Genomic DNA, 12,994 nt, shown 5'->3' with positions numbered 1-12,994 from the left:
AGTCGATTTAGGATGGTGATTTAATTGCACTCAGTAATGTTATTTTTATAGAAATGTAACCAGAATACAACCAGTTGCCAACCCGTTGATTTGCAAAAAACTCACATCATAGAAAAGTTGCATTCTGGACAACCACTGACTTTTGCCAGCTGCAAGGTGGTTGCTATCAGCCACTGTGAGTTACCACTTTGGATCCTTATGTTGACCATGTTTAGAGACAGAAGACACCATATTTGTAACTACTAAGATTGCAGCTAATGCTAGCTAGCTTGGTTAGCAACATGCATATCACGTTATGGTTGTACTGCTAGGTAGATAAAATAAGAAGAATTTCATGAAATGCAATTGATTACCAAAAATATGATGGAGAGGTGGAAGTCCACCCACCTGTCAGTGTCCTAATTATGTTTCGGGTTTAGTTTAATTGAAATATGCAATTATTATTTTTTTGCATACAGTTGTGAAGAGGAGGAACTTAGCTACACAGACTAACACCTTTGTTTGTACTAGGCTATAAAAAAGGTTATTTTTGCTGTAAAGTTCAAAATTTTATCATGGAAGTCTATGAGGCTTGACAGGCTTTTGGAAAAAGCCTCAAGTTACTGCATGTTATTGCCAGATTACTGACCTATAACAGCTAATAACAGTAACAATCCCAGCTTTGAGTGTTCATTAGAAAATATTACATTTTGAAATGAAAACTAAAATAAAAATCTCTTTCTGGCACGCAGTTAATGAACCATCACTCATTAAATGTTGCTGAATCTGAGTTGAGTGCTTACACTACGCCTGATTGTACCTAAACTGTAACGCTCACACAGTGGCCTCATTGAGTAGAGGACGTTTGTGTAACAAATGCCTCCAGTGAGCAGGATATTCTTCATCTGCCTACCTGCTCCAAACGGAGGAGTGTCAGGCACCAAGGATTACTTCAAGATACAAAAGGGAGCCTGTTCATCATCTAGAATGGGTTTCAGCAGTTTGGGTTATCTGATGTTCTTCCTCCAGCAGCACCTACGGCCAGGCCCAGCCCAAACATCAACACCTCGCCACCGTCAGGAATCCAAATCCCAGCAGATTATCTTTCCAAACATTAAGATACGCTCCTTCTCCGCTCTTTGGGTTTGACAGAGTGTCCCATTCATGCCTGTTGGGAACAGTGGCCAAGCTGTTCATGCCACAAATCTCTCAGGGAGGGAGCTGAAAAAGTGCCTCAGATGTCAATATTTGATCGCTTCCACAGAGCTGCCTGTGTGGAAGAGCCTGTGGATGCGTGGTACACCCATGTGAAAATATACACGTGTGGATTTAGAAGTTTATATGTGTTTTTGCTGAATCTGTGTGCAAATTTCAAAATAAAAGTCAACAAAAATGAAGCAGTTAAGCGTAAAGAGTACCAAGACACCATCATATAGTTTGTGCACATAAGTAAGGCTGTTCCTTCTTTGTATGTGACGTCGAAACCTTTGAAAAAATCAATAAATATATCAACAGGAATGAAGGCGTTTGAAGAAGCATTTTTCAGCCAAGAATTGTACTCCAGCAATGGCTGCTCTGACCAAACCTCACGGCTGAATTGGATTAAAGAGCTACTGAACTTTGTCTGCATTATATATTTTTCCATTTGTCACATAAATCCCCTTTCTCCTTTTGCTTTGTCTCTTTAATCCCTTTTTATGTTCTCTGCCAAAACACACATCAGGGAGGAGCGGTCGAGGAATGCTACCTTTCCAAATATAAACAAACACTTAGTGTATCCACACTGGTACCAGTGTTTCCAGACAGGATGGGAATCTAGGAAACAGGGAGGGGGGGAGTCTGTTGTGTTGCCTGTGCCCAGATTTTACAAGCTTGGGGGTTCGCTGGGTTTTTATTATCATCTGGGGGCCAATATTCAGCCAGGTGTACTCTGAGCGGGAGGGAGGGTGGCGATGACAGAAATCAAAAGGAAACCTGGACCTGACAAGCCGCGGGAGAGCACCGGGGAAACCAGGGAGGCTGCTACACGAGAGAACGAGAAAGCAAGTGAGCGTCAAAGAGGATGAGAGAGACAAAGGGTACAAAGAAAGAAAGAAAAGGGATATTTAAAACTGCAACAGCTGCTGGGGAAAGAGAGCTAAAACGCGGTTTTGATATTGTGATTTTGACTTTACCCGAGGAGGTTTATTTTTTCTGTTGGGTGAGATCTAAAAGGTTCAGATAAAGTCGTGGACAGTATACAGTCAACACTGAAGTGCCTTTGCACCTGCACGCTTGTCTGTTGTCTGTTTGTTTTGAAAATGTGCAGGTGAAGATGGATGACTCACTGCACACAACAGGTACAAGTAAAGTAACCTGAACCTGAACGGACAGCGAAGGATGGCAGTGACCACATTCGCACAGGTCGCCTGGTGGGAGGCACACACTCTGAGACAGATTGGTGAAGATTTGCGAATAACTGTTGCCTAAGTTATAGCTGTAGCACTAAGCTATACTGATGCTACATGCTTTCAATTAGAAAAAGATACCTAACGCTTTTCTAGCTGGATTTTTCAGACAGATAAGCAGCTTTGGTGAAGCTGAGGTAAGTGACATGGCGCCATCGTCTTGACAACAAGCAAGCTAAATCAGCACTACCAAAGCCCTCTGTATGTGAGATGCCCAGGCAGAGGTAAAACAAAGTCAAAGCAGCGCTAAGGGACGAAGAAATGACCTCTTCCCAATGACCAAACACGCGTCTCCACTATATAGGAGCTACCAACACCCAAACACCACATACAGGCTATGTCAATAGTGCTGTGCTGGATGGAGCGTGATTTACTGGCTACGTTCCTCCATAATAGCGATGGAGAGTGCTGTTTGGGTAGGGATATCTGGTCCCATTGACATCATAGCGAGCCAAGAGTAGGACAAACTGTCTGAAACAGCTTATTTAGAGCCATCTAAATCCTGAGCTTTTGGCTCACAGGGATTACTTGTATATACACTGACCTCATTGTTTGAAACTTAGCCATGTTTAATATGAGCTTCCACCATTGTAACAGTAAACACAAGACCAAAAAAATCAGGAGAAACATAATAATAATAATCCCCTTCAACTGAAGTTTCCCAAGACCAGAACCGTAGAGTTAAATCGCAGCAGCTAGCTACTATTAATTATGGCATACATATAAACAGAATACGTAAAACACTGTTGATTATGTCAGTGATTTAAGCCAAACATCAGTCAGTCCTGAGCCAAAGGACGAGTGACAACACTTTGGGGAAAAAGGAACAAAAAAAAGAAAAAACGAGCATGAGAGAAATCCTTTGGCAAGTGACAGAAGAAGGGGCAGATCAGAGCAGAGGGCTGATGCTAACCAGATGTTGGTTGGTTCGCAGGGGTAAGCTGGGCTTCTGTTTATGCAGGCTTTGACAGACAGGCACCACACCTAACCAAGCCACGCTGTAGCCGAACAGTTCTCCAAGAGGAGGAAGGCTCGATCCAGCCGCAGCAACGGCGCTCACTACACGGGAAATTAGGTAGATTATAGATCGAGCAAAAGACCTCAAGAGGATCCATTTAGCACTATCTGCCTGATACTTATTGTACACTCTTTGGAGGCTTTGTTTGCACTCAATGCTTTTGGCTTGTTGCTGGTACGTTCTATATTTCAGTGTGTGTGTACAATTCTGATACAAAACCCACGAAGCAAGGTTTAAAAAGAAATCAGGAAAACATTACCTACTGTGCCAGAGTTCAGCTGAGAGGACAAGAGAGAACAGCATCTCAGGTAACAAATCAAAACCCGCAAACAGGACGAAATCCCTTCCAAGCGTGTGTTTTTGCAGGATATTTCTTGCCTGAGACACTCCATCAGATTCCCTGACAGCTCACGTACATTAGCTTCAGGACTCAGCTTTATCACGGCCTCTCCTCTGTTTAATCCAGAGGCTGATTTATTGACGGGGCCTGTCTGTGCGCTGAGTCGGCCAGCCCAGGTGCCGGGCAGATGTCGAAGCGAGCTCGGAGGCAAAGAATTGCATTCCTGCTAGAGAAAGCATTAATGTCAGCCTCTGATTTTCGGCACTGGTAGGGGGGGAAGACAGAGATTGCCTCGGAGGCATGCAAGGAAACCATAAGCAGAGAAATGGTAATGTGACAAGCAGTAGGCTCCTGTCATCCACAAACCCACCTGTGCCACTCATACTTATCAGGTCCACATCCCCTATCTGGCCTGGCAGACACAGGGTCCAGATATAGTGCGGTGTTTCTTTTTTTTAACTCAGGAAGCTGGAGCAGAATAATAATAATGAGAAATGTGAAAGGAGATAGGATATGGCGACTTCTGACCTCTGCAGCAGGACTCTGTGCTATGATTATTACAGTGGTCATGAATTATTTCTGCGGTGATCTGGATGCTCACTGCATCTTTCCAGACAGATCGTGGGGTAGGCGGCAGCCTCGGGGTTAACACAACAGGTTTGTTTGAATTCGAGGTCCAACCAGAAAGAAAACTGAGTGTGGTGGGGGGGAAATGAATGAGGACAGAATTCCCTAAACAGACAGGTGCCCATGACCACCACTCGAGTATTCTTCGAGGCTTCAGAAATAGCTGTGACTTTAAAGGAGAGAACTGCAATGATAGTTTTTGGGGGGGGGGAGTGGACAGGCGGATGACTAACTGACAACTAAACAAATATTTTTAGTCACAAAGGGCGGGGTGTATCATCTAATGAGTGCATTTAGGCATGTTCATGATGAACTACCAAAGTTCAAACTAAGCATCAGAATAGGGAAGAAAGGTGATTTAAGTGCCAGATGGGTGGTCCAACTATTTCACAAACTGCTGATCTGCCAAACAACCTTCAGTAGAGTTTACAGAGGATTAGGGCTGCCACAAACTATTATTTTGATAGTCGACTAGTCACTGATTATTTTTGCGATTAGTTGACTAATCAGATTCTGCATCCATTGGACGTAAAACGTACAGCTTATTGCACCAGCAGCATCTGCTCTTATATAACTATCATTAGCTTACAGCTTTAAGTGTTTAAGGTATGTGCTAACTAAAAATAAAGACAAGATGATACATTTTAATGAAATTTGCAGATTGTTTCGGTGGAGTTTAATGAACTCAGCCGTCTGCTCCTTGCTATCTAAAATATAACAGGACACCGGAGTATATTCTCGACCATCTCACACTTCTGATGATCTGCTTGACGTTTATTCAGCTGTGTAAAAACTATAACTTTAATCTCAGCTAAACCAATTCACTCAGGAACAAATAAAATACTGAAAAAGGCCAAACAACAACATTTTTAAGTTATCTAAGTGACTTATATATCATGTTTAACCTGAGTAGCGAAAGACAGCGGTGGGTTTGAAAACGATTTGCCGGGAGTCCGGTGTTCTCACCGGCTCTAGTGAGCCTTGAACCCCGGCTAGCTATCGAGCTAGTGGGTAACAGACGTCTCCGAAAACGTCAGAACGCTTTTGAAAATATGTGGTGTCTTGATAAACTGAGCAGATATTTGAAGTTTACACAGTTACATTCTCGCCTGAAAATATGTTAAACGTTTATTTTGTGACCCAGAAAGAATAATAAAAGTAATATTAAAACTAGCTAGCTGCCGCCATTGTTGGAACCTGAGCTGGGCCGCGCTATGAATTCTGGGATAGGCTGGGCCACGAAGGATACACTCGACCCATCCTTCAAATCTGGGGAAATGAAGGGCACATTTGTCGGCTGCATTTGTTGGAGTCTTCGAATTTGGACAGCCTTCGTCTTGTCGCTGTAACGTAATCGGCCTACAAATGTGGGCACAGGAGGATGCGGTTCCTGAATTTGGACACAGCTACGATACCGGAGACAGCTTCTTCTTCTTCGAGGTTTAACGGCAGCTGGCCTCCTTGTGCATGCAGTGCTGCCAGCTCCTGTTTCAGTCCGTTATTACACTCTTAAATCCTACTACTTATTTCTGCGTCTTTCAGGATCTTACAAAGCTTCAAACGACCCGTCGACTATTAAATTAGTCGTCGACGATTTTGATAGTCGACTAATCGTGGCCGCCCTACAGAGGATAGTCTGAAAAAGAGAAAATATCCAGTGAGCAGCAGTTCTCTGGGAGAAGATGTCTTGTTAACGCCAGAGGTCAGAGGATAATGGCCAGACTGCTTCAAGCTGATAGGAAGGAGTCAGGAAATCAAATCACCACTTGTTACAGCCAGGCTACGCAGATGAGCATCTCCACAGCAGCAGAACACGAAACTGAGACGACAATTCAGAACCACCAAAACTGGACAATAGAAAACTGGATGTTCTGGTCTGATGAGTCTTGATTTCTGCTCCAACATTCAGATGGTACGGTCATCTGTGTGATATGGTCATAGGGTGTGCCGGCTTTTTTTATTTAAACATAAAAACAATCACTTGAGCCTAAAGGAAAAAATTGGAATACTGTGAAAAAATGTTGTTATTATTCCTGCCCTACAGGATTTAAAAAGCAAACACATCATTATGCTGTTTTGATGGAAACTGAAATTCTGACACTTTTAACTCGTCACAGAAAGACCATGTAGGTCTTACAAATGTGTCTGCAATTTGTGGGTGACCATCATTGAAACATGACGCTGAGTCTGTTTCCGATCTGCGGGTAAGTGCCGCCTCACAAAGCTTACAGGAAGATTTTTGGTCTTATATTTCAATTTCCACGTGAGTGCAGCAGTTTAAGCCTGAAGACATTATCTCCAGGCTACTGCATCCATTTCATGGGTTAATGTGAACAAAGACCTCTCACTGCAGCGGCTTACCGCACTCTGTCAAGTGATCTGACAGAAGACTGAGGGTCCAATAATTCAGCAGCATAAAATATTTAAATCGACCATCATTGACTTTTAAAGGTATTGTTGCGGCCCTTTTTCGGGAAGCTTTTTACGGTCAGAGCTCATCCAGGTTAGGAAGGAATTTCAATATGAATCTGGAGCCAACCACACGCTGTATTTACACAGTTAATGGCACTAAATCTTTGTTATCATCTCAAGTGGAGTCGTATTTTTAGCAGCCATTTTTTTTGTTTTATTTCATCCAGATGGGAGCCGGGGAGGAATCTGACATCAGTGCTGTTTCTCATTAAGCCTCTCAGATGAGGTGACATCAGTAGACTTTTGCAGCAGGGCTGAAATACACTGGATTTCTCCTTGAAACAGGCGTGGGGTTAAAGGTCTATCTGATAAATAAATCACATTTCCATCAACACAAGAACTCATTTTCCAAACAGGAGCCCAAAATCAAATATTATTTGTTTGTGCTAAAATTAAGTTCATATCCTCACAGCACTGAAACTCTTTGAGATATTTCCAGATATTTCGGAACGTGATAGTGTCGCTACTGTGGGAAAATCTCGCAGAGCAAGGACCTGAATTTCCTTTGCTTACACCAGCTATTTGCTCTTACAATAACAACACTGTTCCATCATTATTATTTGTTTACTCGGCTAACCCTCTTTATCTGGGGCAACCCCCCCTCTTTTTAGCGAATGCTCCAGCATTCTCTGAACCCTCTGGAAGCCATTTCTCAACCAGACCTTCCAATAGGCTGTTTGAAAGTGAGGCACCAGCTTCATTCTGAGAGTTTACAATAGCACACCCATCAGATGCCCTCTGCCCCTAAAAGCATTACCTTCAGCATGAGCTTTTTACCATGGTACATAATACAGGACATGCTAGAGCACTCTGCATTGTTCCACTTGTAGGTCAAAAGTTGGGCTGATCACATTGGCTGTAGCATTAATGGGGGTGAGCAGACAAGATCCTTTCACTCCATGGTAGAGTAAACAACTCTCACTCCTATAATATCCTGTTGTGCAGAGGGGCTGGAAACAAGAATGATTGGAGTCCCATGAAGCTGTAGCCCCAAAAATGCAACTTAATAAGTCAAAGTTTATGAAAAAATCTTGAAAACATGCTACATAAACTGGAAATATAGAGTTTTTGCCACACATTCACATTCACTGCAGTGCTTTAATGGATGGCTTTAATATTATATGTAGTTTAGGGTTAGTATCTTGCTCAGGGACACTTCGACACACGGATTAGAGAGGCTGGGGATTGAACCATATAGCTTCCGAAGAGCAGAGAGTCCCGTTTATATCTGCCCTGCAATTTTAAATGTATTTGACATAAAAACTAAAATGAGGGATTCTTTTCATTACTCTTAGCTCTTTCATCTGGTTTAGATTAGTGTGGATATTTTTTACGGTTGCAAATATGTCAGATCTCCTGTTTAAATAATTTGGTGATGAGTTAATTAAGAAAAAATGAATAAGCACAACTTCATAATTTGAGAGGCATGCTTGTTCGCTCTGTCATTAATTTGGGTAAGAACATCTTTCATATCTGTTTGTTAAACAGCAAGCACCTAATGAGCTTAGTTTAGAGTTAAAGATAGAAACTCCGTGTTTGGTTATCACTGATCTTTCACCATCTTTTATGGGGAGGAAATTGTTACTTTCCCTAGTCTTGTGTTGCATATCAGGTGCTGATGACTGATCGTGGCGTTTTGGGTAACGAGGCCTGAAAGGAGAGACTAAGTCAGTGTGAAAGTTAGTTGCAGTTAGGGCTGCTCGATTATGGCAAAAATGATAATCACGATTATTTTCACTGAAATTGAGATCACGATTATTTGACGATATTTATTTAACCCGTTAAGACCTACTATAGAACCAAGTCCACCAGAGCTTATATTATTTTTTTTACATGCTCTAGTGCCATTTGTGGGAGCATTTCAAGTTGCTATACATCAATACAACTGTTATAGCCCATATTTTAATAATATGTATGCATTAAGTCCATAGTAATTACATAAATTGCAAAAAAGTGCAATAAACTACAAAAAAAAATTGAAAATCGCTTTTGTTTTGTTTACATATATTTCTACTTGGAGAAATTTAAGAGGTTTATCCCTCAAAACTTTAAATACAATAAAGTTGCAAAAAATAGTTTCCCACCACAGGAAATTTATTTTGAGTGTCTTCATAGTTTTATTTTGGAGATACAGCAATTTTTATATACTGCAGGAAAAACAAAAAACAATCCTATGATGCAAATTTGCAAAGAAAACAGCATGTGCATCATTTCACTGTGGGAAGTGTTACGAACAGCTGATAGGAACGGCAAAGCGTGTTTCTGGAATATTATGTTTTTGTTCCTGCAAGCGCTTTTTATGCAATTTTTGCAAAGCTATATGTGGAACGAAACCGTGACCGAGGACAAGCTGATGGCATAAAATGTAAGTACAACTCCTCCGGTTTCATATGCAAAACAAATTATTGCGCTAGCTTACACGGTTCAGATTCTACAGGGATTTAAAAATAGTTACGCAAAACGGAGCGTGCTGCTCTGACCGGCTTTAAAGGGTTAACAATGACTTTAAAAAAATAATATAAAATAGTGTGCAACACCACTGAAGTTTTTTTTTTTTTAAACTCTCTTTTCAACCAACGGCAGTCACTCTCCAAATAACTTCTGCTTAGCTTTCCGAGCTTCCCTCGGGTCCTCTTAATCAGCGGTCTCCAACCTTTTTTGCGCCACGGACCGGTTTATGCCCGACAATATTTTCACGGAACGGCCTTTAAGGTGTCGCGGATAAATTAGGGAGGGGCTAATAATCGGCTCAGTCATTTTTAATGATCGTTGAAAGCCCAGATCGTAATCGTGATTAAAATTCGATTAATTGAGCAGCCCTAGTTGCAGTGAAAAAATTAGGAGCTTTCAGCATCACCCCATTTCACCATTTTAGCACATAAGAGGTCCATTTACTGTGAAACCTGTCCTGAGATTATTCAGATGCTTTCCAGGTTACCGGTCCATGCTGGACTCGAGCCATGCAAGCAGTTGGGGAAGTGGGTCGGAAGAGAAAGGCTTAATAATGCACTAATTCAACCAGTTTGACTTGATTTTCACTGACCTCTCCTCAGTGTCTCAGCTTAGGCAGGGATATGAGAGGGGAGGGGTGGGGAAGAGAGAAAATCCAATCAGGGAATACCTCCAAAATAAAAACCTGTTTCTGAGTGAATAAATTGAAGGAGGCAGGATTGCATTGCAATATTCAACAAAGGCCAAATACAGGATGCTTTGTTGGGCAGTAATCACACGAGGGCCATTTCCAGCAAATTCATGATAATCCCAGAGAATGAAGGTAATGGAATAATCATAAGGCTCTTGTTTGCGCTGCATAATTTTCCGCATGGAAATCTATTGGCTCCTACAGCTGTTGAGCCAGATGGATGTTGGGTTGCTGTGTGATAGCCCTCTGGTTAGCTCCCACAATAGCCCTTCATTGACCATGGGACCACACACAATGGCGATTGTTGACCACTGGAGCTGCAGACAATCAGCCCTGAGGGTCAAACGGGTCCTCTGCGAAAGCATCCCTCATTCAATCCTGTTCACCTGAGGCTCGCTCCGCCTCATAAAACCCCAATCACTGCTCTGCTGTCTGGCTACGGGGAGGGAAAATCATTGAGTGCCATGAGCACATCACCATAAAATTGACTTATGGACTCATGCAAGGTATACAGATCATATGATATCTTTAGAAACTGGGCAACACTCAATAATGTCAGTGGCTCCAGCAGCCGGATGAGCCATACAGACAAACATTGCTGCATGCAGATGACATTGATTAATCCCGTTTCACTCTGGTAGGAACAAGCTAGCTTTTAATGTTGGAGTTTAGCATTCAAATAGCTTCATCTTATAAATCAACCACTATAAAAGGATGTTCAGTTTTTTTAATACTTTATCTTTGATTATTTAAGAAATCAGCATTTAAAGGTTGGAACCAGGTTGGAAGGATGAAGCTAAACTAATTTAAGACAGACTTTTTTCAGTGTGTAATTGCATAATCTTCTAGCCAGTGACTTTCCTTTAAAATGGTGTGCCATCAAAGAAGCTTTCCCTCTAATCATTGTAATAACTCTGCCCTGCACCTCAATTGGATGCTTGGCATTTGAGATAATGTGCCCACAGTGTCATGATAAGTGCTTTAGAGCCTCAAGAAAGCAATCGAGTACAGTGTTGAAATGCAGATTGCTTTCAAAAAAAGAAGCAGGCTTCCTTTCCAACCTGCAGTGTGATTAGCAAAGTTTATGGTCTGTATTGCCAAGGCAGGGAAAAGACTGAAATGGACTACCTATCGGCCCTGACAGGACCCAATGATAGCAGAGCTGGCATGAAGGTCATTGCCTCTTGACTGGTGAAAGTGTAGCCGGCAGGCGAATATGGTGAGCCGGACTGCACTCAGCTCCCTCTCTCCCTTCTCAGTGACTTTTAACAGAGTGGAGACAAGGCTTGCATCAGCCGCAAACGCTTCTGACAGTGTGCATTAGCCACGTCAGAGGAGACCGGGTTCCCTACAAACAACACCTTATTATAACGCGACGCACTGCAGCAGTTTGAGGCAAAACAGGTCCCTCCGCTTTTGTTGCCTCCGCTCCGTCGCTTTGTTTGCATATGAGCGAGTTCCAGCGCAGGATATTGTGGAGAAACATTGCAGAGAATGGCTTATACAATGAAAATAACCGCTGGCGATTTTTTGTAAAATATGTCAGAGAGAATTAAAACCATTTTACAACAAGAAGCAGCACAAACCAGAAAGCTTCCTGTTATCAGACTTGAAACTCCAACCAGGAGTTTCCACCTTTTCTTTTCCTCTAACGTACCCTTGCAGCGATTACAGGAATGGCTTTCTACACTGAACAAAAATATAAACGCAACACTTTTGTTTTTGCTCCCATTCCCCATGGGATGGACGTAGAGACCTAAAATTCATTCCAGATACACAATATAACCATCCCTCCCAAACAGTGGTCACAAATCAGTCCAAATGTGTGGTAGTGAGCACATCTGCCATATTGAGATAATCCATCCCACCTCACAGGTGTGCCACATCAGGATGCTGATCTGACATCATGAGTAGTGCACAGGTGTACCTCAGACTGCCCACAACAAAAGGCCACCCTGGAATGTGCAGTTTTGTCTCACAGCAAAATGCCACAGATGCCACAAGCAATGAGGGAGCGTGCAATTGGCATGCTGACAGCAGGAATGTCAACCAGATCTGTCGCCCGTGCATTGAATGTTCATTTCTCAACCATAAGCCGTCTCCACAGGCGTTTCAGAGAATATGGCAGCACATCCAACCGGCCTCACAACCGCAGACCTCGTGTAACCACACCAGCCCAGGACCTCCACATCCAGCAGGTTCACCTCCAAGATCGTCTGAGACCAGCCACCCAGACAGCTGCTGGAACAATTGGTTTGCACAACCAAACAATTTCTGCACAAACTGTCAGAAACCGTCTCAGGGACGCTCAACTGCATGCCCGTCGTCCTCATCGGGGTCTTGACCTGACTCCAGCTCGTCGCCGTAACAGACTTGTGTGGGCAAATGCTCACATTCGATGGCGTCTGGCACGTTGGAGAGGTGTGCGCTTCACGGATGAATCATGGTTCACATTGTTCAGGGCAGATGGCAGCTGAGAATGTCCCAGTTCTTGCATGGCCAGCATACTCACCGGACATGTCACCCATTGAGCATGTTCGGGATGTGCTTGACCGGCGTATACGACAGCGTGTACCAGTTCCCACGAATATCCAACAACCTCGCACAGCCATTGAAGTGGAGTGGACCAACATTCCACAGGCCACAATTGACAATCTGATAGACTCCATGCGACGATGTGTTGCACTGCATGAGGCAAATGGTGGTCACACCAGATACTGACCGGTTCTGGGTCCCCAGACCCCCAATAGCGCAAAAAACTGCACATTCCAGGGTGGCCTTTTGTTGTGGGCAGTCTGAGGTACACCTGTGCACTACTCATGATGTCAGATCAGCATCCTGATGTGGCACACCTGTGAGGTGGGATGGATTATCTCAATATGGCAGATGTGCCCACTACCACACATTTGGACTGATTTGTGACCACTGTTTGGGAGGGATGGTTATATTGTGTATCTGGAATGAATTTT

General features: G+C 43.0%; 1 protein-coding gene across 3 annotated transcripts in view; it reads right to left on the bottom strand.

Annotated features, from left to right (window-relative positions):
- The window catches only part of LOC146680934 (nck-associated protein 5-like), a 187,205-nt gene that overhangs the window by 133,988 nt on the left and 40,223 nt on the right, over window positions 1-12,994 (bottom strand). The gene's annotated exons all lie outside the window — the stretch shown is intronic.

Source organism: Copadichromis virginalis, linkage group LG23 (genome assembly GCF_057382275.1).
Source record: "Copadichromis virginalis isolate Kocher_CV1m ecotype Utaka linkage group LG23, C_Virginalis_male_GT1.1, whole genome shotgun sequence".
Lineage (NCBI taxonomy): Eukaryota > Metazoa > Chordata > Actinopteri > Cichliformes > Cichlidae > Copadichromis > Copadichromis virginalis.
This window is presented reverse-complemented; position numbering and strand designations above follow the sequence as displayed.